We start from the raw sequence: 25,136 nt of genomic DNA, 5'->3' as shown, positions 1-25,136 counted from the left end.
CTGTCAGTGCTAAATCGGTGTTGAAAACCTATAGAATTTCAAGTGAAATAAATTCACTGATCTACAAAATTAGAAATAATGCATTTCTAAATCTCTCAAAGACAGTTATGCAGTAGCAGCATGATAAAGTTTTCAACAGCGATTTAGCACCGACAGCTAGCAAAGCCAAGCTACTCTAGACTGACGAAGAGCAACTACCCTGAAACTAGTCTCTGGATGCTAGCTTTGTTGGGTGGAAGTGCTTATCTCCCCCGTTTGAAAACTTAAGGACACAGAACGTTTATGTCACGTAGCCAACTAGAAATCTAGAAACGGTGTTTCTTGGGGCTAAATAGCACTAGCATGCTTCCCTTTCCTGGAACTGCCACAATTAGGTTGGCAACAGACCATCACTTTATCATGCTGCTACTGCAGAGAGATTTAGAAATGCAATATTTCTAATTTTGTAGATTAGTGAATTCATTTCACTTGAAATTCTATAAGTTTTCAACACCGATTTAGCACTGTAGCTAGCAAATCCAAGCTACTCCAGAACACTTGTGTCACGTAACCAACTAGAAACGGTGTTTCTTGGGGGTAAATAGCAGTAGCATTTTTACCTTTCCTGGGACTGTCACATTAAGTTGGCAACAAACCATTACTATATGAATATAATCTACTTAGATTTATTAAAATGTATGGTATGCATGTTTAGATTCACACATACACATAAACACGCATGCACACACATACACACGCACGCATGCACACACGCACGCACACACGCACACACGCACACATAAACTATTTCGTATCTTCTTTCCTATTTCTAAACATAAACACTACAACAGAAATATAATAATATACGTTGTTATAGTGAATTTATTAGAGTACGATACTGAGTTGAGGCACCAATTAAAATAATTACTGATAAATCATAAGTTCACTCAAAACAATGTCAGCAGATGTTAACAATATCAGTATCAAACATATCAGCGTATGCTACCAATATTAGTAATGTGAAGAGATGTCAACAGTTTCAACAATATTGACAGACGGCTACTGATACCTGCATACCAAGAGACGCAGCTGTGTCAACAGATGTCATCATTGTCAACAGTTGTCAAGTGATATCGAGGAATGTTAGAAGATACCAAAAGTTATCAGAAGATAAGAGATGCCTGCAGATGTCAACAGATATCTAAGGAAATCAACAGACGTCAGAAGATACCAACTGATGCCAAAAGATGTCATCAGTTACGATGAGGAAATCGTATCTGATGGGGTGGAAGCGGCAGAAGTTAAAAGCGAGAGACAAACTTAATGTACTACGTTATGTATTTATTACTATCTATCAAACAAGGTAGGTTGCCATGTGTCAATACTTACAAGCATGTGAATTGTGAAATATATATTCTTACCAAAAACTGTAGTTATATGTTATGTATATACTTATCAAACATGTGTAGTGTTGTGTATGTTCCTATCAAGCAATGCTGTATACTGTTATATATTTATCTGTCAAAAAATGTAGTAGGCAGTCTTTGTGTTGTGTTATGTATGTTCCTATCAAACGGTGTTAATGTTTACTGCCCTAAATGAATGACTGCGCTCATACATATGTTTCTATCACTATGAATGAGGTAAGCTGCTGCCTTCATGTGTGTTCCTATTGCTGTGAAGTAGGTTTGTTCACTATCTTATACAATCGGCTCTGAAACTGAAGTTTGAATGTGTTGATATTATCTCCACGCAAATCTTTTATACTCGAGGTATTTAAGAGCTTCTGCTGTTAAACTTTGGATTTATTGTAATATATCATTCTAACTCGGATGGAAGACTAAATTTTAGTTGTTATTGCTGATGGTAGTTTAATCATATCTAACTTCATCGAGTAGAGATGTGGTCAGTAGCCATTCCAGGTGTGACCATCTAGCTCTTTTGAAACATTACGCAAAATTATGCAATATGCCCTTCCTTTTTTAAGACAAGAGAGAGTGTTTTCAGAAAAATTTGCAGTAAGTCAAATGACCGCGTACAAGGAGCCTTAGATGCTTCCTTGACCTGCCGTAGTACCTAGTTTGGATATTTACACAGAGTTTAGTGCCACAATTTACGACGTTCCTTCAGATATTTTCGAGATATAAATTACTTCATACCTTCCCCCACTTACCTCTCCACTTCCTAAAGGCTTGCAGATAAGCATTGTATTAAATATAATCAATAATGGCTTTTTTCTTCGTGTATACAGCCATTATAATAACTAATAAATATCGACATTTTCATAAACACAGACAATACACTTCTTATAAGCTAAATCACTGTGATATATCTAGGCATATTTGTTACATCACAAAGCCATTGCGTATTTTATTGTCATAGCATGAAACCGACATCGTAATTAGAACAGAAACACAGCTAAGACCTATTGTGTCAATACTATTGTCAAATCACAGAAAAACAACGGATTGATCTCATTTTTATACGCATGCATGCGTGCGTGCGCGTGTCTATATATATATATATATATATATATATATATATATATGCGCACACACACACGCATACACATAGACGGGGACATACATATGCATAAATATACATTCATTATATCTATAGACATATATGCATATATAGACACATACATATATATGTATATATATGTGTATATGTATATATGTGTATGTCTGTCTGTATGCATGTATGTATGTATGCTTACACACACGCACACACACACACACACACACACACACACACATATATATATATATATATATATATATATATATATATATATATATATATATATATATATATATATATATATATACGTATGCATAGATACGCACACACACAAACATACATATCGATATTGATGTATTGATAGGTTTTCTTGATTTTTGTTATTCTTCGCTAAAGCGTCGGTCAATACCAGCCATTCAAGTTGTCATGAACAGGGTCTGCCTTTCAAAGCCTCACTTTCGATTTTCTTTAGCTTTTTAAATATGTTTTCTTTTGCTTTTTCCTTTCTTTTTTTTTTACTATTTTTCTGCCTTCGACCCTCATATTTACAACTATTGATAATTTATTTAAGGTACAGTGTAAAATGGTTTAGGAGAGAGGATAAGTAGGAGATAATATCTCCCACTATATTACCCAGGGAGATTGATTAATATCTTATAACCTCTCCCGCCTTCTCTATCTCCTAGAACAGAGCCAAATAGGACTCTGTACTATTTGAACTGAAAAGATTTTACAAACGGATTGGTGTGATGTATTATTACTGGACCCGATGAAAACAACAAAAGCGACATAAAGAAAAACGACCAGAATAACAACATGCTCTCCCCCCCTTCCCCCTTCCTCCTCCTCCTCCTCCTCCTCCTCCTACTACTACTACTACTACTACTACTACTACTGATGATGATGATGATGACACGACGACGAGGATGATGATACGATGATGATGAAATTGATGATGATGAAGGTGATAATAAGTAATTTCTTTATGGGCCACAAGCAACATAAATACAATATAAAACGTACTAAAGACACAGGACTACAAAGTACGTTTGATGTATATACACAGACACGACAGAAGTAAATAGACAACTTTATAATTAGTTAAAGTTTATTTAAATCTGAAATTAAACATTCAAATTATTTATTACAGTCTCTTTGAAATTCAGACTGTTCTAAGGCTTTTTTGGGAAATGGAATGATTAAACAGTCACATATTGAACCTGAAACATAAAAATGTCAATTAATAAAAAATATAAACCTTTACAAATTAGAATAAACATAAAACGAAGTTTTATGGTATGTCTATTTACTTCTGTCATGTGTGTGTGTGTGTGTGTGTGTGTGTGTGTGTGTGTCTGTGTGTCTGTGTGTGTGTGCGCGTGCGTGTGTGTGCGTGTGTACATAATCGAATCAGGGATAGAAACGTAATACATTATATTGGAACAAGTTTGAAAAATAAGGACCCACAAAAAGTAATTAATAATAATAATAATACAAATATGGCTAACGCACCCATAAAAGAATCCCACATCTAATATCTTTTGTGAATTAAGTCCCAGTAATTTATTACGGAGTATTTTCGTGTATGGGTGGACCATGAAGTCCTTCACATCTTGTGGGAAGGAGTTCGTTAGCAAGAATAATAGTGTTTCTATCTTAAGTCTGTCATTTGCTTTGAGTTCATTATAATTCTACATCATCTCTTCATTAATCAATACAATATTCCCCTTGCTTTCCTTCAACTTATTTAGTATTTCCATCAGGTTATCGATAAGGATTTGGTCAACTTTTCTTAACCTCCAGCCGACCACATACTAGATTTATGCTTATGACACTGGTGACGAGGGGATTTATTTTGCTTGCGCTCTATCCATTCCCGCAGTGCAACTACAACCGATAGTGCTCTACAAAAGCAGTAGCATCAGCCATATTCGTCGCCATTGCTGTTGTTGCCCTTGCGTCGTTTCTCTTTTTTTCTTTTCTTTTTCTTTTTCACTTTTTCTGGGTGGAGAACGCTGAAATGACTTTTATCATCCTACGTGTAGTAACTTGGCCTTCTGCTGCACACCACAAGTCTGATTGATTTCGTCTCCATTCTCTTCATGGATAACAAACCTGAGATAGCTTTGTAGTCATTTTGGACTATCAGGACATGAATGTCCATATAGACTCCTACCCAGATAAACGTTGTTGTACACGTCTGCTCACATCAAACCGCACGTACTGTGCCACAAAAATTATCAATGTCTTTAGCTCGACGTTTATGTCTTTTTCTTTAGTAAAATATGACAAATATGACACTAGTCTCTCTCTCTTTCTCTCTCGCTCTGTGTGTGTAAGTGTGTGTTATGTCACTGATGCTTTCTCTTCGCGATATCTCCAACCCACATACCTTTCCCTGATCAATGGACCATCTGCCTCGTATTAGCCACGGTTTACTCAAACTCTTACTTCATAGAGTCCCGCCATTGTTTTGATAAACAGACTACATCACGTATTCATTTTCCTCTCTTTCATGATAATTTCCTCAGATAAGGATGTACGCTGTTTTTTTGACACACCTCTTCCATTCTTCTTTCTTCTTTTTTTGTTTGGAGTTGGCCAATGTCCAACATCTCATTTTGGCTTGCAGCTTTAGCAAAGAATGAATTACTGTCGATGCTTTGATTTAATTAATTGCGGTTTCATTTATCAAATTATGACTGTCTGTGTTTACAATTGTGTCTGTTTATTTTGTTGTTATCTTTTGTTTATCTTCCTTTTTAAATCTCTTTCCGGGTTTCTAAAAATTAGTGGTGGGAGGCGTATTCACTGCTGCTACCTTTGTGGCAATTACTCCTCCCGCTACCCAGGAGTTGACCATATTGAATAACAAATGATAAACTAAAAATGGATATTAGTAAAATCAATTGGAAAATAATAGAAAAAACGTTCAAGAATGAGCCTTCATTTGTACCTCAAAGAATTCGATGAACAAAAAAGAGGGTTTTCTCATTTTTTATATGAGGAAAATCTTGGAAGAAAATATCTTCGTAGGATTTTAGAAAACGTGACTGTTTCCAACAAACAACAGTTTAAGATCACATTGACCAATTACTCCATCACTTTGTCAATCGTAAATACCAAATCAAAGAGGTTTAGTGTCAGCCTACGGTCCACCTCTTAGTGTATTTATTTCTCAGTAATAAATATCAGACTAATAAATATCAAACCAATACCAATAAAAACAAGGTGTGAAATTAGCTTGAGTGGGGTGAAGTCCACTGGATGAAGTAGATATACAGAATAATTATTTCCTGGATACAGAAGCTGTTAGATTCATCGACAGTAATAGCTTACAGGATGTCATGTCGTGTATGTTTACGATACTTATAACTGTGGTCACAAAAGAGAGAGAAGTGTTTATAAACTAAAATATACATTTAGTAACCAATGACCCAATAGAATTTCTTCAATAGAAAATGGCATTTTAAAAATAGTAAAGAAAAGGCCATCAACTATGAAAACTTATGTAGATCTACATTTTCATCAAGTGTTCTTTTGATCAAATTCTTCAATTTATTAAAAGAAAATTCGTTACATAAACAGGAAATCAACAGCATCTTCAGAGTTTCTCTTTCCCATTTTAGTGTTTTTAAGAATATTCATTACGAGTTTTTTTCTCTCCCTTAGCTGTAATAATCAATGGATTTGAAACCGTGGTGCTGCATCCGAACTCATCTATTGTATCTATTGTAATAAGCACTTTATTCCTTTACCTACCAGGAAGACATACTCTTCAAACAAGCATGAGTTCATCACTGTGAAAACGCGTGTATGCGCGCGCGCGTGTGCGTGAGCGCGCGCGCGTGCGTATGTGTTTGCGCGTACTAGCATGTGTGGGGGAGGGGTATAAAAGATAATCATGCTCTCACCGAAAGTATCCAGTTATTTAAACACGCGTCTGTCGAAATACATCGAGTTTCATTAGAACTTCAGCATTCGTTTCAGATCTTTGCGTTGTGAGCTCAAATCCCGCCAAAGTCAACTTTGTCACTCGTCTTTTGGCGGTCGATAGATAAAGTTCTAGTCAGATAGTGGGGTCGATTTTTCTCTCTTGAAATCAACAAATGTTGCACCTTGAGAAGGATCGTGAGAAGACGTGGCGAAAGGGTGAATGAAGGTTTAACAACATCTAATCACAGTAAAACTAAGGTGATACTGCAACTGATTAAGGACGGGGCGATATGAAGTGTGTTAAGCAAGGAGTGAAGGTTCGTGGCTTAGTAGTTAGGGTATTCGACACTCGATCATAAAGTCATGAATTTGATTTCCAGTGGCACGTCGTCTCCTTGATCAAGACACTTTATTTCACGTTGGTCCAGCTGGCAAAAAGGAGTTGTACCTGTATTTCAAAGAGCCAGGTTTGTCACATTCGGTGTCACACTGAATTTTCTTGAGTACTACGTTAAGGGTACGCGTGTCTCCGGAGTACTCAGCTACTTGTACGTTAATTTCACTAGTAAGCTGTTCCGTTGATCGGATCAACTGGAACCCTCATCCTCGTAACCGACGGAGTGCCAGTTAGTTTAAAGCACGACAAGTAAAAACATACGAAAATATCTTAACCAAATAAATATGCCTTGATATATCACTGGTAATTAATTTATCGTGCATGAAGTTGAAACATTTGAAGATGAAACCGGCTGACCTCAGCAAATTATATAGATAATGTTAAACTAGGTTATGACTGTAGTTCAGCAGTTTAATGTGTCTTTCCGATCAATTGTAACTCTACCATTAACATCGATTTTTTTATAATGATTAAATCTCTCTAGGCTACCAGCACGATAATAAAGTATCAACCAGGTCTGAATGTATTTAGCCAGAGGGTCAGTTGACCTGTAATAACATGACGAAACCTCAATAAACTCTTATTGTAACACGATAGACATGAGGAGAGAAAAAGCATGACATCAAATGAACTGATGTATAGAATCGACCACTGATTACTTCTCAGTAGATTCATCAAACGCCAGTAGGTATATACGCATCTACACACACCCATACTCGCCCATACATACGTATATAAGTGGGTGTGCATGTGCGTGTAGTTTACTGTTTTACTTGCATATAATCTATTATATATAACTAGAAACCTAAGCGTATGTATGTGCTATATTTATGTGTGTATGCGTGCAAGTGTGGAAGTGTGCAATAATGCACGCGTGCACGTGCATATGTTTGTCTCTACACTTAGTTTTAAAAGAATCCTACAACAGATTTTAGATGGTATGGGATCGGAAATTATGCGTATGTTAGTAATATAAGATGTGGCTGGAAGGCATAAAAGCAGATCATATATGCATTTTCCCTCATTGAGATTACGGTTTGCCCCACTTATGAACCGAAATACTTTTGTTATAATGCGCGAGCGAGCACACACACGCACACACACACACACATACACACACACACACACACACGCACGCACGCACAAACAAGCAATTACCTCGCATGTATGCGCATACATGCACACAAACGCGCATATTTATACGATTAAAGCCGATATGGATATAGGATATATGCGGATGAACTTACAAATATATACACACACATATATATATATACGTACACATGCTTGCACTCATTCATAGGTACATGCACACCTCTCACATACATGCGAATATGTACACATCCATACATATATACATACATACATATATAATATATATACATAATATAAATATAATATTATATCGTAATATATTATTCCTAACTGCAGATCTGCGTAACATCTTCATTAACGGCGCCACTGAATTTAGGACGTTTATATTACTTATGAGGTATTCTATATGTTTCAGCTTGAGTGTTGTTGGGTCTCAAGGTGGTGGTACAAACCTAGCAATATGTGTTTTATAGTGAAAACAAAATTTCCATTCAAATGGTAATTACCAGACGATTTTCTGTTCGAGCCTAACCGTTTTAAGTCGTAGTAGAAACGCGACTTATGTCGCAAATAGGCATACGAATATTGTATAAATTTCATAATTGAAAAATTTACTATATTTTATACATGTAAGTATACCAGCCTGCGGGCGCAATAAAATGGACTCGCGGGCGCAATTGTGCCCGCGGGCGGGGGTTTCCCTACCCCTGTTTTATATAAATGTATAAGTATACAAGATAGAATACATGCATTGAGATACATGGTTATACAACAGGAATCATAGCACATGGAATTATACAGGTATTTCTGCAGTTTCATTCATATACACACAATAAACATAGTAACACTGGTCATAACACTCACACTCATTTGAACAAATGTTTTATATGCACGTACTGCAATGTATAGATACTCATTTAACAATGCAAACAGAAGCGCACACTAACTCAAACGCATACACCCCCGTACTCCAACATATCGCTTTGCCACTGGATGAATAATTTCAACTCAGATAAATTATTTAAAAGCTTTGCCTTCGTTTTTTTTTTTTTTTTAATCAATTATATAGCAAAAATGTGAAAGGAATAATTTAAAGTCAATTTCATCATAGAGAATTGTATTTATCTAGTTATTTCTCTTCGAAGTCATGCAGCAATATTTAACAGGTTTTTTCAAACCAAACTGCATATTCAATGAGTCAAAAAAGGGAAGTAAAAAATAAATCTTTATTTCTCAAATAATTATATATGATTAGAAGGTTGCCAACTGTAGCCTTTCCGTCGATCTTTCTCTCTTCATATATTGACATCAGAACGTATCGTAAAAATAGCATTCGATGTACTGAAAATATAATAGGTTTCTGTTTTATTACTGCAAATAGCGGCAACGTTTCCACTTTGAGGATGCAAAAGAGGACTATTTGAGGACTCTATTGTTGAATGTGAGTTAGGAAAGTGAAAGTGTGGAGTAATTATAAATATCCAATTCATTTGAATGAGTGATAAAGGAAACAAAAAATGAACTAAGGTGATAAGAATTGAATATATGTTGAAGAAAGAGTAAAACGAGGAAAACTGAAATATGAGGCGAACGAAACGAATTTAAAATAGAAAATGGAAGAAATGATACGATGTGAAGTAGATGAAGTAGGTTTTTAATAGACTGATTGCTGTGTATTGAAGTGGGTGTGATATCGTTTAGTATCGATAAAAATAGATTATAATATTACTCAGGTGTGAAAGATGGAGACCCGGCCGAATCATTAAAACAATCTGAAGTTCGTCTGCCCTTGCGTTCTGTGTTCAATTTCTGCTGAAGTCGATTTTACCTTTCACTTTTTTTTTCGGAGTCGATAAAATAAATACCATTTGCCCTCTAGGGTCGATATATAATCGGCTTAACCCTTCCTCCGAAATTACTAACCTTGTACCAAAATTTAAAATCGATATTGTGTGTTAGTATGTACTAATTTTTCTATAATGATTAGACTACTGACGATTCAGGTTATAAAACATTGAAGCTGATTTCAACATTGCATTGAAATGAATGTTAATTTTATGATAATTCAGTTAAATATTTCAATTCGTTCGTGTCATCATAGGTCTGGTTTACAAGTTTATGTTTAAGGTTTTATTGATTATTTACAACATCTGATAGAAATAGAACTTCCGGGATAAACTTGAACTCCAGTAACAGCATTTATTTATGGTATGTATGCACACTTCTACAAAAATGCAAAAGGAATTGTTGTATAATGGAAACATAAAATTAATGGAAACAATTTTCCCATTTCAGGTATTTTCCCATTATGCACTCCTTTGGCTATTTATGAAGGTACCCACCAAAACCGCCTGTCTCGGGAATCCGTGGTTCGATTTACGCGAAACTTCTTTTATTCTGTTTGTATTCACATCTCAGGGGTACTTTACTTTCAGAATATTTTCCCATTATACACCGGTTTGGCTATATTGAATTACATACAAGCACGCACACAAGCAAATATACAAACCGAACTGGCGTAACTATAGATGTTAACCCTGCTCCAACTTTGTTGCCTCATAACTTCCAGAAAAATAAGTACTTTTTAGCGAAATTTTCAGCAATTACCGCTTAGATGATGCAGATTTGGAGTATATAGGGATTTATGAGAAAGAATCTTTTCGAGCGGTTAGGAAGAGGTGTTTCGAAAATGCACATGATCCGACCTTTTCCCTCATAACTTTCAGAAAAATGGATATCTTTAAATGAAATTTTATACAAATACCTTTCAAACTGCATAAATTACAATTATAAAGAAATTTGTGAGAAAAACTTTTTCCGAGGGTATCGGAAGAGGAGTTTTGAAAAACGGAGTTTCGGATCAAGAAGACCAAATAAGTTGGAACTACTCTGTTTTGACATGATGTGGGTAGGGAACATCTTTTTATGAAAAAAAAAGTTAAATTTTTTTTTTTTTTTGTACAACCACCTCCCTCATTACACTCCGGAAATTGGCCAATGCTTTTGTTTTTTGCACTTCAAAACCACGGAAGGAGCTTTTTCGGTAAAAAAAATTGTTAATATTTTCAGAGGAAAAAGTGAGTGATTTAAGGGAGACTGGGAAGTTGTTTCTAGCACATCTTCGTTTTTCTCTCACTCTCAAATGTATTGATGTCTTTCAACATTTTCCTCCCCATAAATACATTTATATGCTAAAAAAATTTGAAAAATTATGTATTCTTTGCAACCTCACTCCCTGCTCCCAATTGTTTCTGTATATAAATTAAAATATTGGAGAACCTGAGAAGGTCATTGCTGGCATTAAACTACAATGGTGTGAAGAATGAGTTATGTAAACGATAATTCATTTTAATAGAATACTTTTAGAAAATGTTTTTCTTACACGCACACACGGATTCGCTTGATTGATGTGGGTTAAAAATTAAAATTACAATTTTTTGTTGTTGTTGTTTTTTTTGCTTATATTCCACCAACGGACCACGCGTGTGTTAAGAAATCCATTTTCCTGAAAGTTATGAGTGAAAAAAAGTTGTATCATGTGAATTGTCCGAAACTCCTGTTCTCATCCTCTCGGAAAACTTCTTTCCCATAAATACCTACATACTGTAAATCCACAACATTTATGTGGTATTTGTTAAAAAATTTGTTTAAAAGTAACCATTTTTCTTGAAGTTATGAGGCAATAAAATCGGTGGGGTACACATCTGTAGGCATGCCAACAAAAAAAAAACTATCTGGTGATCACAGTAAAGGGATATAACTCCAGGTTTTACTGCTTAAATTTGTGAAAACAACCCCCCACCCCAAAAAACCTGCGTTTCTCGGGAACCTGTAGTCCGATTTACACGAAACTTGTTTCATTCTGTTTGTATTCACATTTCAGGGATTCTTTACTTTCAGGGTATTTTCCTATTATGTGCTGTTTTGGCTGTATTAAATGACAGACAGACAAGCAAACACTCGGAGAGTTTTAGTAGTATATAGATTTATAATTTTATTGTCCGTGATTTTAAAGTTTAACTGTTACTTGCATCAGCAGTCAGATGACATCACTCTCAACGAGACTTCGAAGTCTCTATCAACAAGACATTTTTCTGTTAATATTGACTGTTTTTATAATTTTATATTTTACTAGTATAAAAGCAACATCCTCCATCACTTTTCTCGAGCTGTGTCACTCCCGACTTTCGTTGATCCTTTGCAACGTACACATTTGGCAATCCTGTCTATTTTCAATCTGCTGTAATTATGAATATGCATCAATCTTATTAGTTGCGCGGCTGTCAAGTATGGTTTCCCAGCTGGGCAGTGGCATCGACTTTTATGTGCAAGAATTGGCCTACAGAGTCATCAACGACATCACCATAATGGAAGCATTCAGCAAAGAATAAAATTAAATTCTCGGATACTAGATAAAACCCGATGACGACGATGACGATCAGTCAATCATTTTATTATCTCCTCGCTGACATGGAGAATGACTGGGACTCTGCTCAATGGATCACCCGGGAGGACCCAGAATTATACCGATAAATGGTGAGTAACGCGCTGCAACGGTGCATGCTCCCCCCACCTGACCTTTATCTTGAGATTGTTTCGCTCACCATGAAATCGTCTGGTGTGAGACTAGTCTATGTTCACAACAATGAGATGACCTCTGTGCTGGTGTTAAGAGGTTTTCAAAAATACCTACGTAATTCGTTTGATACCGATGAAGATAAACAACGGTGGTTAGTTCAGTGGCATGTTTACTTGTGCTGCATGTGATGATAGGAAGTGATGGTCGTTTTAGTGTAATGGTTATCGCCGTCGAACGGTATTCGACAGGTAAGTGCTTTACTTCCTGTTGGTGATTCCTATTTTCCCCATTTTGTGTTTGAGAATGTACTCGAATCTTAAATGTCTATATTATAACGCGCGCGCGCGCGCGCGTGTGTGTGTGTGTGTGTGAAACTTTAACTTCTGCACTTTCGTTCTTCTTTTGTAGCTTAAAACTAAGTCAGCCTCGATGCTCCATCATATTTCATCCTTAATTATAATGTTTTCTCTATATCCGGGGTTACATTATCCTAAGACAGCAGGTTGTGATTTTTCTGCTATTTCTAGCGCATCTAAGTAAGCCTTTACCGTTGGTTCGTTGCTTACCTCTTGTAGTGGTTTGTAATTATTTCCTCCCGCCACACTCCGCCCGACCACACACCCCATTTTTCAATATTTTAACAATCATAAAACACATTTATACAATATCAGTTGGGAGAAGATATTTCACTGTTTCTAATGAAATCAGTAACTCTTCTAATTGATCTACTTCTATTGAACTGCTCACACTCAATAATCAATAAATAGCCAGAGCGATTGCTTTAATATATATTGAAAAGGTTTTAGGTTCTATGTAATCGATCTGATTATTGTTGAGAAAAGTTGTATTCCAACAGAATACCTTCCTCTCCCTCGATTCCCCATTTTAGTTTAGGTGACATACTACTGTAGATATTAGAAAACTGTTTGACCTTTGGTTTAACTGTGAGTAGCACATTAGTGATACTGTATGACTAATCTCTACTAGAGGGCGGTGAAGTGTCAAGGAAATAATATTATTTGTGACATGCCGTTGGATTGCCACAAAGGAAGTCCTTAACCAAGATATCAACGGTTGTTGTCGTCGTTGTTCACCCTCAGGTCAGTTTCCTTTGCGTAAAATTAAGCTCAACAGAGAAGCTACTGTGACTATCTCGTGGTATATCTAGGACAACATATTCTCATGTGCTCTTCTTTTCTTAAGACAGTAGTCTGTAAGTTAAGCGAATTTGCTTGCTATTTCTGACATAAGAGAGAGTATCTGATCGAGAGAGTATTTGAGATTAGAGAGTATACCTGATATAAGAGAGAGAAAGAGATTTACAAGGGTGGAGAGAAAGAATCTGATAATATCTGATATTAAGGTGAGTATCAGACGCTAAAAAAAATTCGACAATAGAAAGAATATATCTGACATAAAGAGAGTATTTAACAGAGAAGACATTCGGTATAGTATGTGGCATTTGAAAGAGTATTTGATATTAGAGCGATTATGTGACATTAAAGTATATCTGACCAAGGTGGAATATTATAGAGACCCGAAAATAACAGAGGTAGGTTGTTGGTGGCTTAAAGTGATATTGAAACATGTAAGCATATTTAAGGATATTATGTATGTATGTATGTATGTATGTATGTATGTATGTATGTATGTATGTATGTATGTACAAGACGTAAAATATGTTGGGTTTGGAGTTCTAAGTAAGAACTGGAATTGACCTCATTTACTGCCTGCCTGCCTGTCACTGGGAATAGATAAAAACCATTCAGATTTTGGTTTATTCTTTCTAAACAACATTGGAATATTGTGTACAGTTAAGAAATCAATACCCTTCTTATTACTTGTTCCGTTTGATTCGTATCGTTGGTTAATTCGTTCGTTTTTTTATTCTTCTATTCCTGTATCTTTTCGTTCTTCTATTCCTGTATCCTTTCGTTCTTCTATTCCTGTATCCTTTCGTTCTTCTATTCCTCCTTCAGATCGTTTGTCCTTAAATCTCACAATCATTTCTATGCTCTCCATGTAACTAAATAGTGTTGTTGTCTTGTTTTTTATCATAAATAGTTTCACACTTTCCGCCCATAACATTTATCATACATTTAACAATGAAACAGATTCTAAAGAGGTTCCAAGAAGATGCAAGGTTAAAGATTAGAAACAGAAAGACAAGGAAGAGAGAGAGAGAGAGAGAGAGAGAGAGAGAGAAAGAAAGAGAGAGAAAGAAAGAGAGAGAAAGAGAATGAGGACTAGAAGAAAAAAGAAAAGAATGAGAGGGAGTGGAAAAGGAGAGTAGAAAAAGGAGAGTGAGGTGAATGTGCGAATTGGAATATAGATTCTTTACAGGTGCATTCAAAAGTGAAGAAGTGGGTGTGGTTGTGGAGCTAATAAATAGTGAAAAGGATGGAAAGAGATAGAAAGACAGTGTTATAGTAATCGTAAAGAAGAAGGAGAGACAGAGTGAGTGAGTCAATGGTAAATGAAAAAACACGATAGAGGGAACAAATAGAGGATAGCATCAACATATCGTGTGAATAAATATTATTTTATCTGTAGAACTTTAGCGACAATATGTAAATCACCAAAGCGTACACACCCATCCCGAACACTTACAGTAACACAAGCATAGAAACGCACACACACACACACACACACACACACACACTCGCATGTATATTCATACACACTTACATACATACATACATACATACATACATACATACATACACTCACACACACACTCACACACACAGTCATTGTAACTGTTTTGTTCTGAATATCTGCTCTGTTTCATCCTTTATCTTTCATCATTACTTGTTTCAATCATTTGAGTGCGACAATGATGGGCCACCGCCTTGAAGGGTTTTAATCGAACCTATCACCAGGACATGTTTTTTAAAGCCTAATACTTATTCGGTCGGTCTATTGCTGAATAGCTAAGTTACGGGAACGCAAACATACCATCACCGGTTCTCAAGCGGTGGCTGGGAACAGAAACATACACACACGCGCGCACGCACACGCACACACACTCAAATATATACATATGTATATAATATATACGACAGGCTTCTTTCAGTTTCCGTCTACGAAATCCACTCACAAGGCTTTGGTCGGCTCGAGGCTATAGTAGAAGACACTTGCTCAAAGTGCAGCACACTGGGAATCATCATCATCCTTCGACCAACCATAGGTTGGTCGGAACTCCATTGAAAATCCCCTTCCACACTACATGGTCCTGCATTGCTGTATTCAGATCTCTAATATCCAGCCCTAAGTCCCGTGTCAGTTTCCTAGAGAAAACATTTCTAGAGGGATACCATCGGAGCAAGGATGAGATAACCTCTTTTCTGCTTGATGACAGTGGTCAGCAAATTGTAGCCGTTTCTGCATTTGCATGAGGGATATTGGTATCAGATTTTCGTAGATGTTACTAAGTGTTGGGTGTGATCTCCAATTGATGTTCTGTTTCTTTCTGAGCAGGTTGGTATATATTCCATCTAGTTGTTTTTTAAAGATAAACCGATAAGGTCCAGGTCTCTGATCCATAGAGAAGGACCAGCTCAATCAGTGTTCCAAATATCTTAATTTTTAACATGGGTGGAAGGTTTTAGTGCCAGATCTTATCAAGTCTGTTTCATGCATCCCAAGCAAGAGCTTTGCGGATGCGAAAGTCTTTTTGGGAGTCTACTATGTGTAATCCAAGATATTTGAAGTCGTCAACAATTTTGATTGATATGTTATTGAGTGATTTAAGTTCAGTTAACTTGGAGGAGGTCGTGATAAACTCTGTCTTACTCTCGTTGCAGTAAAGGCCGACCTGGTTTGCTGCTTTCTCCAGTACTTGTAACAAAGATTCTGTATCTTTAATACAACGGAATATCAAGGCAAGATCGTCGGCAAAGTCAAGATCAGTTAAATATTGCACACAATGCCGGCTGCTCTGGCGGAGTTTCAAAAGGAGTCCCCTTTCCTCCATACCATCTAGGTAGTCGAGATCAATGATGAGCAAGAAAGGAGCGAGTGTGTCACCCTACAGAACACTTGCTTCAACTTCAAAGAAATCAATCTCTCCATCAGGAGATATAACTTTGGCAATGGTGTTTGAGTACAGCGCTCTGATAGCATCAACAATCCTGGGAGGAATACCATAGAGTGCAAGGATTTTAAACAAGATCTCTGCTGATGGAATCAAATGCTTTGCGAAAGTCGACAAAACAGATTGTGACGTTCTTGTCAAATTTCTTCATTTCTTCCAGTAAGTAAAAAAGAAAAAAAAGAAAAAAGAAAGAATTACACTGGGACTAACCCCGGAACCACGTGGCTGGGAAGCAAGCTTTTTATCAGACAGCCACGAATGAATATCTTTTGAAATATGAAACGAAAGTTTCAAGGAACCGCTTATCCTTATCTTTTGTCATTTAAAAGCATTTGTGAACGATACCTTTTAATCGAAAGTTTCCTTCATACTTTCATTTCATTTAAAAAAAAAGCACACATAGCTATATTAAATCTCTGAGTGAGATGTAAACAGTAGCAATACGGAATCATAACATATAATTGCCAACCAAGTTTGGCGTCCTATACGGGGCAGTGCTACTGGCGTTTATAGCCCCAGCAAGACATCGTTTCCAGTTGACTAACGACACACATTCTGTGTCCCGATTAGTATTTGCAAGGGGAGGTCATCGCTCCCATCCCTAGCCTTACGTGATACAAACGGACTCGAAATTTTGGTTGGTTACCCATCCTCAGTGTGTGTTAATCACCAACTAGTGATATAAACTCACTCCACTCGCAAAATACTATATGCTTTTCCCAGCGACGAAGCGTCGCTGATCTCGAAAAAGGAGAATTAAGCTATATGAAATCTCTGAGCGAGAGGTAAGCAGTTGCAAATACTAATCAGACACAGAATGTGTGTCGTTAGCCAGCTGGAAGCGATGTTTTGCTGGGGCTAGAAACGCCAGTAGCACTGTTACGTATAGGACGCCACACTTGGCTGGCAATTATATGTTACGATATATATATATATATAGCAATAATAAATCTCTGAGCGAGATGTAAAAGGTAGCAGCACGACATCGTGAAGTATATGTGGCTGGCCCACATTTTTTCCAAAAAAATACCAAAAAGACAGGTCGGTTCCTCTCCAATTTTTTGTAAATTCTGAAATATATCTCCTTCTGTGTATATATACATATATATATATATATATATATATATATATATATATATATATATATATATATATATATATATATATATATATATATATATACATATATACACTACCAAACAAACATGATTTTTATTGAACTCCCAATACTTTTTGTTGAATACTTTCTTGTAAACTGTTTTTAACATTTTCTTATTATTATCAAAGAATGTATATATGTATTTTAATACTTTTGTGACAATTAGTACTTAACACAACAAAGCTTATACAGAGCTTTACATTTTACTTTTGACAATCTTTTTTCTAAAAAAGTGAAGCCGGTCAAGTGAATAAACATCTTTAAAATTGCATTTTCAAGCCTTCTTTCATATATATATATGACAAACAGACAGACAGACATACTGACAAACAGACAGACAGACAGACAGACAGACAGACAGATAGATAGATAGATAGATAGATAGATAGATAGATAGGTAGGTAGGTAGGTAGGTAGGTAGGTAGGTAGATGTGTATACACGATCGCCTTTATTGCGTTGTCCATGCTTATTTTATTTCTCCAGTTGCCTTATTTCCAAAACAGTTGTTATGTAAATTCAAAGGCCACTTTTCATGAAGCGAAAGGTTATTTCACCTGGCAGCCATTTTGAATCATTTGTAATTTTTTTGTTTAATTTTATATAGAGTGATTATAAAGTGTATTATAAAAGAGCCGTGCTTCCCAGCTTTTTGTAAACATGTGTTAGAAAATCGATAGAATGTTGACAACAGAATGTTAGTGGAGATGCGCGAGTCAATAAAGCAGCTTCTATGTAGTCCTTGGATTTACTAGAAACAACAACCAAATCTTTCTCTTTTAATTCCCCCACTATTGTCCTAAAAGTAGGAAATAAACATTGAATAAAGTGATCATAGGTATTTTCGGTTGGCCACAAATGGAATGCCTTTTAGTAATGGCCTGCTTGAGAACGGAAGGGCAGGTGTTAAGTAAAATTTCTCACCGTCACTTTCTTCTTCTTCTTCTTCTTCTTCTTCTTCTTCTTCTTCTTCTTCTTCTTCTTCTTTTTCTTCTTCTTCTTCTTCTTCTTCTTCTTCTTCTTCTTCTTCTTCTTCTTCTTCTTCTTCTTCTTCTTCTACTGCTGCTGCTGCTGCTGCTGCTACTACAACTACTACTACAACTACTACTACCCCTACTACTACGACGACGACAACGACGACAGCAACGACGATGGTGACTGTTATTACTACAAACCAACCACGTCATTCGACCTACAAAACCAGCCCCAAATTCTAACCTACAATTTTAAAAATTAAAGAATATCGCAGCAAGTGCAGTAATACAGAATTCTCCAAATACAGAGTAGGGTAAACACGTGTGATGGTCGTCGTTACTGACAACAGTTCTTTTTTCACTTGTGTACATCACAAGAGTACGACATATTACGATGTAATATCTGATTAGGTGATGTTTTCATTGTTTTTAACATTATCATCTGTCGTGATTTCTACCATGTTTACCCGTCTCCCAGAATACTTCCGCTTCTTTTGCAGCTGGTACCGCAATTATTCCAGTCTTCATTTACTTTTATTTTACGTAACTTAGGTAAAGTAGTTTGGGGCCGGAGTCGAATTGTTTGTTTAGTACAAATAATCGTTGTTGCTTTCATACAAAAGAATTCTTCGCAACTTACTAAGTTGCGAAGTTTGTACCCTTTCATATCCTATATTTTGTTTTTATATTTCCATAATATTTGTACCCTTTTCCCGGCTGTGTCGTTTCCTTATTCATTTCATTGAAGACGGATATACTATTTCTCTTATTTTCTAACTGTAACTTTGCTTTTCGTTTGTTTGTTTGTTTGTTTAGGTTTTGATATTCATACATAGGGAACATAAATATATGAGGGAGTACCCCCTTTCCATTGTAAATATAGTTCTATATACTATTTCGTGTAATCTAGTGATATTGATGCTCGTGTCCATTTTACATTAAGCAAGCGATCGCCAAAATTAAATACGTCTGTTGTTGGAGTTTATTGTTGAGTTTTATTCCTCGAAGGTATTTCATGGGTCCAGAGGGATACCTCACTATCGGTTTAGTTTTTTTAAAATTATCTTCACTTTAGATTATTGTCATGTTCATGTTTAGATTATTGACATTTTTATAATTTTTATCGTTAGAAGTTCCTATTCAGAAAATTTTAATCATATTTCTGCTTGTGTTGTTTTATGCTTTGTTCAACTTTTTTTCTTGCTTCCTATTTATGTTTTCGTAACGGTTTCTATGATTTCTACTTCGATTTCCTGTTTGACTTAAAATTTAACTTCTTACGTTAGCAAATAAGATCTAACATTATTTATTTTTTCATATTTGATATGACAAAATTGACATAGTTTCACTTTTGAGGTAGAGAAAAGCATTTATCCCATGTTCATTTCAGCATTTTCCTTTTTCATTCATGGACCTGGTGGAGTAAAATTGGGTATTTTATTTGGATTATTATTTTTGCCGGGTTTCGGTTTGCTTTTGATTAGGTCAAATTTTACACTTTTCTTTTCCATATTTGTTATGCCTTATGCTCAAGGTATGCATTCCATTTTTTAGAATTGGGCTTAATCATACGGTTTTTATTTGTATTGTTTATCATTTTCTTAATGGTGAAGGAAGAACTAAATCGGTTTGATACTTCAGTCAGTACGAACATTCATACATGCCGGCTGGTATGAATATTCATAATACATTGATTATATTCGGTAAATACCCACAAATTTTACGGTTTAATTCTTCGTATATATTCGTTTTTAGAGGATATATATCGTAGCTATTCACTAGCAGCCTGCCATGTTCATCATCAAAGCATCCTGGTGTTCTTATGATTATTATTATTAGCATTATCATTATCATTACCTTTATTACTGTATTTTTCATGCCTTTCTGTAGCAGTCATTCCACTGCACTGATCCCTACTGCAGCTATTTTACAACACATATATCTATCACTGTAGCAGTTTTCCACAACATTTATGCATCACTGTAGCAGCTCTCCACTTCATTGTCATATCGCTCGTGTTCTGAAGAATGGAGCCAAAGTCTTCACCATTCTAAATCTGAATGCTCGTGTCAATATAATGAAGTTAGATTCGACCATCCTCTAAAGTTATCCTGCTTCTCATTCACCAAAATCTCATCTCCTTGATACAGTAACTCGCATAGAACAGCGACCAGTTTTACACGGCATACATATATTGATTCCTCACTGAGATAATTTCTTTTCTGTTCTCACATAGATTAAATTCCTGCTGTTAGATTCATATCAAGCAAATCTTCATCACATTAGCTGCAGGCACCGGCCTTTGATAAGCAACCAAATGCAAAAATATGCATTAATTGCATTCCGAAACGAAATAACTCTGACTCTAAATAGACTATAATGCATAATGCTCCCAGTAAAACTCTTGATTGTTCGGTTATTTCACGAATATGCAGCAATGTTTTTCTTCACAAGTGTTTCACTCCACATGCTAATGTTTAGAATTCGCTCTAAAGGAGACAGCTTTTATCTTTCCCAAATTTCTCGAAGCGGTAAGTCTCGCTATAGGGCTAGTCAAGAGAGTAGCTTGAGCAAGTTATTATATGATGCTTTCAAGTGAAGAATTCGGATTCCATTATTGATCAGTTTTCACTATTTCAGCGATATTTTAAATAGAATAACAAAGTTTAGCATTTGGAATGGATGCTGTTATTGGGTCTGCATGGATTAAGGTAAAAAGGCTTCTATATAAGAGCATACATTATACTTTCTATAAACTGTAGGGCGCAATACATTATAATTTCTATAAATTAATTCTGGAATTATAAACCCTAACTCGAACACACTGGTCTGTCAAATGATTTCGGTTATGTTAATTCTCATTCAACTTGAATGATATCATAACCACAGATACTTCGACGACGACGAATCTGTCATCTTTTGCATTGGACGTAGAACATTTAGCATGTAATACCTTACTTTACCATCTATTATGCAGCTCTGAGATTCCATTTCATTTTGCTTGTACTTGTTGTATTTCCACAGATTGTTCGTCTATGTCTTGTAGCTGGTCCTCGATCTCGCTGATCTTTAATTCCTTTATATATTTCTTTGCTTTTCTGGATATCAGTGTGATTTCTTAGCACTTTTTATACTTGCTGACAAGTTCAAATATGCAGTCAGTAGTTTTCTGTAGGTAGTTGTATAACCCTAAATCCGTTGTCTTCAGAGGCTATGCGGCTACATCAGCCCACGTCCTCCATCTTTTCGTGAGATGTTTTAATCTGTTTACATCTACTAACAGGTAATGCATGTAGTCAGAAATTTGTGTATTTTTGTATTAATTTTACTTATATTGATGGACTATTTTATGATATTAAAGTTGTTAATCACTACAGGTATAGCCAAGATATTGATGGCATCAATCCTGTTTCTCGCTTTAAGTTCGAGTTTTAGGATAGCTCTAACTCAACGATAGCATTCTTTCCTCGTCCTCCTCCTTTTCCTTGTTGTCGTCGACCTCCTCCTTTTCCTCCTCCTCATCATCATCATCATCATCCTCCTCCTTATCACGGCTTTACAGGTGGGATTTGGCTGATGCATTTTCTTGTTATCGTGTCACTTCTTGTGATCTCAGGTATCTGGGAATCTTCTTATGTTCTCACTGCCCCTAATAAACACGGTTTTTGAAGTAGTGTTGTATTGACTTCAAACACGTTCTTCTTCATCAATACTCTCAATATGATGGTCATTCTACCGAGTGATCTTACAATGATAGGTATTACACAAACCTTCCTGTAATTCCAATCTGCCAGTCTTACTACTTATCAGTCTTATCTGTCTCCGTTTCACTCACTGTGGTACGGAAGGAATATGGCACATCTATCAACAGACAGGTTCTCTTTCCCATTTATAAGATGACCATGTCGGGTCTAGAAATTTTGACTGTGTTGTTGGTCTGTATCGCTAAAGCTCGCAGTATCTTCACTTTGTCATTCTCTCGTATCTTTTCCGCTTTGTGTTCGTGCCGTCTTTCGGGAGAACCGATGTTGAAATTTTGGCAAAGTTTCTAGTGAAGGATAGCTGCAGCGAAGTATAGTTCACTTCTTGTCACAATTTGCAGATTTCGAGCACTCATCTATTATATGTTCGACTGTCTCGTCCCATGTATTTCTGAGTCTACACTTTTCATCGGCGTTTATCACTTTTCATCGACGTGTATCACTTTTCTCATGTGTCTTATCCTAAGAACTTGATCTTGTGCTGATCAACCCTTCGGTGTCTTATTTTAGGCCGTCTCTCTTCAGCCAATCTCATGTTTTGCAGTCGCGATCGTTTTCTGTGACATTGTAAAACTGTTCATGAAGGGTTTTTTTTCTCTACACCTGTTTGGCTTTTCTCTTTTTTTGCACTGAGTAAGGACTCTGCTGCTGCTGCTTTAAAGGTTCTTCACTGCTTATCCCAGTATGTTTTTGGAGATTATTTGTATACTTTGACGGTCTCTTTCCGCTTTGCTCTGTTTTACAAGTAGCCTTTCTACATCAGATTGAGGTCGAAGTACTTTGTAGATTGTCATCGGTTTCCTCGCTCTCCAATCCTTTCTTTGTACATTTAATGACGCCTGCGCTATATATCTGATCACTGATATTGCTCTGGCGTTTATAGCAGTATTCATATTCAGACTGTTGAGCATTGGTTTTAGAATCTTTCTAACACTCCTCTTATTATTGATATTGTTGTTATTATAATTATTATTGATATTATTATTACTATTATTATGATGATGATGACGATCATCATCATCATCATCATTATTATTTTTATTGTTGTCGTTGTTATTCAGAAGTTTTGTTTATATTGTATGTTTCATTGCACAACTGAACACAGCGCTGTGTGCATTGGATATATACAATGGTTTGTCTTGGTGTTGTTGTTTTCAGTTGTATTAGCAATGCTTTGCGCAATATATGTACAGTAGCAACTAGTGTTTATTTTCAATGAATATAAGTCCCAGGTTATTCTATGTACTATGTGTGTGCAGTGTCTAGTAACGGTATTTCTCTATATTGCGTATATATGCCTAAGTACGGGAGTTTTTGTTATTTATTCGACCGAATCTTTTCAATAATTCCTAATGTACCCATTACTATAGAGATTATTTGTTTTCAGTTCCCATTTCTACTTCCACACTTTTATATGCGAAAAATTTCTCAATTTCTGTTTGAAATACATTGTCGTCTCTTGGAATTGACGTTTCGATCACGCGACACTTCTTTTCCGAGTATTCCTCGATAATAATATTTCATCCAATTTCCTTGTCCTGATCTAAATGGATTATTATTATTATTATTATCATTATTATTATTATTATTATTATTATTATTATTATTATTATTATTATTATTATTATTTACTTTTAATCTGCAAATTTGTTACAACCACTTGCCGAGACACACCCAGCGTCTTAGGGCCAGTGAAAGATAAGAGATGTTACAGTATGACTGAAAGCTTGGGGAGGGGAAGTGGTAGGGCAGTAAGGAAATATCTTTATGTAATACAGTACAGACACTTATATGGATAAGGTTTTTCTAAGGATGTGGGCAGTACTTTTCAGCACAATCTTTTAGATTTCTCTGAGACATGGTTCTCCTGGGATATTATGTAGATGTTTCTGACATCTCCTTGACGTAGCTGCAGTCCTGGGTAAATGATAGGCCAAGACTGGTTGTCTGGCCCTTAGAATGTCGTCAGGCGCTCACTGTCCTCTACAAGTCGGGCAATAGGATCGGTGCATGTTCCACTTTAGATATTTACAGACGGTTAGTAGCAGGAAGAGCGACTGGGTCCCCGGAGAGACCCTAAACGTCGACTAAGACGAACTGACAAGTCTATTCCGGAGGACTTTCCAGTCAGGGACTGTTGTGGATAATTTCCAACCTGGCTGTGCTACCGGTTCGAGATAAACTCTACAGGCACGGAGGCGCTGTCAGACAGGCTGGTCCGAAGTGCTTGCAGAGCGACGAAACCGCTCTGCATGCACTCGTTCAGTATTCGAACATTACTGACTTGTGGAGTTATGTCGAACAGCTGCTGTCGCGATTAGGACAGATCCGTCTGTCGTCCGAGTCCATAATGATGATTGCCCCGTCGCTCTCCTTTTCTTTTGTCTGGTGGCTGTGGCGAAAGAAGTTATCTTGTGGACAAGGCTGAAAGGAATGAGGACAGAAAATTTCCTCTTTGGTAAAGCCCTCATCGACTTTTTCAAGTTTCACTTGAAAAGGAATGTTGGGAGGGAGGTACTGTACTCGAGTGACATTATGAAAAGGTGGGTGAAATTTTCGAAAATGGCAAGAGTGGATGGCACCACTCTCAGTGTACACTTGTGAGTCAGAGGAAAGAAGTTGGAGTGGGCTCTCGTCCT

At 36.3% G+C, this 25,136-nt stretch overlaps 1 protein-coding gene across 7 annotated transcripts in view; it reads right to left on the bottom strand.

Moving 5' to 3' along the window:
* LOC149131829 (uncharacterized) overlaps window positions 1-25,136 on the bottom strand; it is an 89,553-nt gene that overhangs the window by 43,181 nt on the left and 21,236 nt on the right. For 2 of the 7 annotated variants that reach the window (XR_016245218.1, XR_016245220.1), the window contains one exon: window positions 11,896-12,170. The exons of 3 other annotated variants lie outside the window; for them this stretch is intronic. The gene's annotated coding sequence lies outside the window, so the exon portion shown is untranslated. Of the gene's footprint in view, window positions 1-8,885; window positions 9,272-11,895; window positions 12,171-25,136 lie in introns of those variants that run through there. 2 more of the 7 variants (XR_016245221.1, XR_016245219.1) reach the window with 2 other exon arrangements.

Source organism: Octopus bimaculoides, chromosome 19, assembly GCF_046866305.1.
Source record: "Octopus bimaculoides isolate indiv1 chromosome 19, ASM4686630v1, whole genome shotgun sequence".
Classification (NCBI taxonomy): Eukaryota; Metazoa; Mollusca; class Cephalopoda; order Octopoda; family Octopodidae; genus Octopus; species Octopus bimaculoides.
This window is presented reverse-complemented; position numbering and strand designations above follow the sequence as displayed.